Here is a 3,565-nt window from a genome sequence, read left to right on the forward strand (position 1 = left end):
ACCTCAGCAACTAAGCAAAACCCTGTCTCTAAATAAAAATACAAAAAAGGAAAACAGAAAGAAAATGTATGTAACCACCAAAAACTATTTGTGTTTTTAGAGTTCTGGTTTTGAGAAACATAATAGGCAAGTGATCACTGATGATGTTGACAAATATTATTAATGGTAGCATTTTTAGTATGAAATTAGTTTTTATGTTTAGCTCAAAATAAATGCATCACACATTGCCAGAATTAAAACTAAAGATGAACACTTAGAGAAAAGGGTGGAAACACATTGTTTCCATCTCTTGGGAAACCAATAAGGCAAGTGCTGTAATTTGGCTTGTTTTTTTTTTGTTGTTGTTGTTTTTTTTTTTTTTGTTTTGTTTTGAAACAAGACTAGTCTAAGCAAACAAAACAAACCAAAAACCTCTCCCCCACTTTCCCTCTACTGTCAGATGTATCTGTCAGGACTGTGCCTGGCTAGATAGAACCCTCAAACCCTCCAATGCAAAATTAAACATAAAAAGGATTTGAAAATTTGAGAAAAACCTTTTGACCTGTTTATGTAAAAACCCTTTCCAAGGAGATTTAGTAAAGGTAACATCCATTGGCAGCTTAGTTGAGGTTTCTGCTGGGTGTGTTGGTGCATGAGCACACAGTTAATTCAAATGAGAGTCACCAGGGTGCAACTCATATTTCTGTTAACCACAGAGAGGTCTTAAAGTTGAATTTCAGTTTCAGCAGATACTTCAGATTTACCTGAGCAATATCAAAGACAATGTATTCATTATATAGTAGGCAGGTATAGATAACACCTTATGAGATCCCAGTCCTTTATACTCTCCCGAGTAATACTAGCCGAAGGATCAGGGATAGTTTTGCCCAAATCTTTTGACACTCTGCTTGCCCTTGGGTAATTGGTTGATATGTGAAGCATGCTTCAGTTCATCCATGTTCCCCAGGACAACTTCTCCCAACAGGATTTAGCCTATCTTGTCTCCCTGAGATGTGTGGAAGTAGTAGATACTCTTTGAGACCATATCAGCAAAAAATATGTCTTTGCCAAACATGTAGCCTGTCACAGGTGCTTCAGGCAGGGCTATGCCTAGAAGGGGACCAGGATCCCAGCAAAGTTGGTGGTCCTGCACCTGTGCACGCAACCTTCGATTGTGAAGCTACTTAAAGGGTTTGTAGTGTTGGCTCTCCCCTTTGCACTCTACCTTAGAGATATCCAAACTTCCAGGTCATAGGCATTGTGCCTGTGTGTTCCTAACATACTTCCTGATGATCTCTGCTTCTTCAGAGTCTTTGTCAACTACCTTAATGTCACTTTTGAGCTTCTTGTAGTTGACATCAATGGGGTCCTTGCTACTGTCATCAGATCCACCCCTAAGCCAACTGCAGGCCATCCCAATGTCCAGGAAGTTGTCCGGCATTTGTACTTTGGCCTGCACACTGTCTGCATAGTTCAGGAGCAGGACTTTCTCATCCCATAGTCAAGGGGCATCAGGGTTTAGAAGCAATTTGGTGGGGGTTGGGGAGGTGTATCTGGGATTGAATTCAGGGGCATTTGACCACTAAGCCACATCTTCAGCCCTATTTTGTATTTTATTTAGAGACAGGGTCTCACTGAGTTGCATAGCACCTTGCCCTTGCTGAGGCTGGCTGGAACTCCCCATCCTCCTGCTTCAGCCTCTTGCACTGCTGGGATTACAGACATGTACCACCACACCCAGCCTGCACATATAAGCCAAAGAGTTTTAAATTTTCTTTTAAGTAGAGTCCTGTTTGGTGACAAGTTAACACTCCCACTAAATGAAATGAATAGATTTTAAATGGATATTAAAGAAAAGGCTATCCTGTCTTCAAGAAAGTATATAAACTTCTCCAAAAAACATACAATTTAAGACATGTCAAGTACAACCCACTGACAGTAAAATCTGATACTCTGTACACCTGCAGAGTTACACATCTGAATGACAATAAGCCTCCAAAATTAAAAGGCTGATGCTTGCTGAGTATCCAAGAAGCCTTCCAACAACACAAAGCAATTCCCACTAATACTGCACAACAGTGCTTGTGAGCTGGGGCAGGATGTGGAGCAAGGTGCTGCGGGCCTGATGCCAAGATTCGCATGCCCATGATCTCATCAGGCATTTGCTGGAGAGACATCACTGATCATCTGAAGTGCAAGAGAGTATGAAACAGAACTGAGCCCAGGAGCGGAAAGCACATACTTTTTTGCATGAATCCCTCTGCTTGGTCATAGCTCTGAGTATCTAGTCCCCCAAGTTCACACTATCAGATTCACTGATTTTTTTTTCATGTTTTACATGAACAATAGCAATCTTTTAATAAAAATTAGTAACATTTCCATAGGAAAGGTCTCTAATTGAATACAAACTATACAGATGATAAAACTGTCATAGATTGCATCATACACAAGTCTTTCTACATACCCACATTTTGGCAAAGAAGATCAAGGACATAGATAGAAAACCCAAGAAGGCAAGTTTTATTTGTGCCTAATTCATGCAAAATAGGGGTACCATCTTGTGGGCTTTGCAAAAGACCAGGAAAGTGATGCCTATGACACCCATCCCAACTCAGTCTTTAAGAGGTTAGGGAGAGGCCTGTGTAATCATGTAATGTTCCTTATTTTTCTAAAAAGTGAAAAAGATAATCCATGAAACATAAAAATATCTGATTTTGTGTTCTTTGTTTTTCTAAGATAAGTATATATCGTTGAGTACCTTCAGGGAAGTCTCATCATGTTTGACATGACATATAAAAACACTGTTTTTCTCCCGTATAAAAGAAGTGAATTTTGTAATCTTGACACTACACTGAGATAAAATAGTTTGGACATGACTTACATGTCCATTTAATATCTATTTAATAAAATTGCAAACTGTTCAGTAGAAAGTTTTCTGACTATATGATTGGCACTTCAATTTTGTCTTTTTTGTATAAATACTCAGTTTACCCTGATTTGGTTAATTTCTCTTCCACTGCTAAGCTGCTAGCCAAAAATTCTTGTCACTTGAAAAAAAGAACTCTCTTAATACTTCATTTACCTTTCATTCTTTTATTATTTATTTAGAACTTACTATATCCCTGGCTACGTATATGTAAATATGTATAAGGTATGTTTTCTCTTGCAAGAGATAAACCAGCAGTGGTGGTGGTGTGTGCAAAAGTTGAGAGAGAGAGAGAGAGAGAGAGAGAGAGAGAGAGAGAGAAAGGGAGGACAGATGCAAACCCCAGCTCTCTGCCCCATGACAGCTCCTTTCTGTGACAAGCGGCGGTCCTTAGGCCTCAGAGGAAACATTATAAGTGAGAAATAGAAAAAGAAATTACTTTGCCCTGAGCGGCCAGTGGAACCAAAGCAGAAGAGTGGAGCGCCCTTTTCATCTGCCTGAGGTGCAGGACCTGGGAACCTGCAGAGCTCTAGAGCCTTGGTCAGTAAGGACGTCTGGGCATGTGTCTTCCAAGGCACAGAGTTTACCCCCTTCTCCTCGCTGACTCTCACTGGCCTTCACCGCCCAGAGCTTGAGAGAGCTGAGCGCAGACAGTGAACT

At 40.4% G+C, this 3,565-nt stretch overlaps 1 pseudogene; it reads right to left on the bottom strand.

Annotated features, from left to right (window-relative positions):
• Positions 1–674: 674 nt before the first annotated feature.
• Positions 675–1,554, bottom strand: LOC144368700 (poly [ADP-ribose] polymerase 1 pseudogene; annotated as a pseudogene).
• Between the last annotated feature and the right edge of the window lie 2,011 nt (positions 1,555–3,565).

Source organism: Ictidomys tridecemlineatus, chromosome 11, assembly GCF_052094955.1.
Source record: "Ictidomys tridecemlineatus isolate mIctTri1 chromosome 11, mIctTri1.hap1, whole genome shotgun sequence".
NCBI classification, from domain to species: domain Eukaryota; kingdom Metazoa; phylum Chordata; class Mammalia; order Rodentia; family Sciuridae; genus Ictidomys; species Ictidomys tridecemlineatus.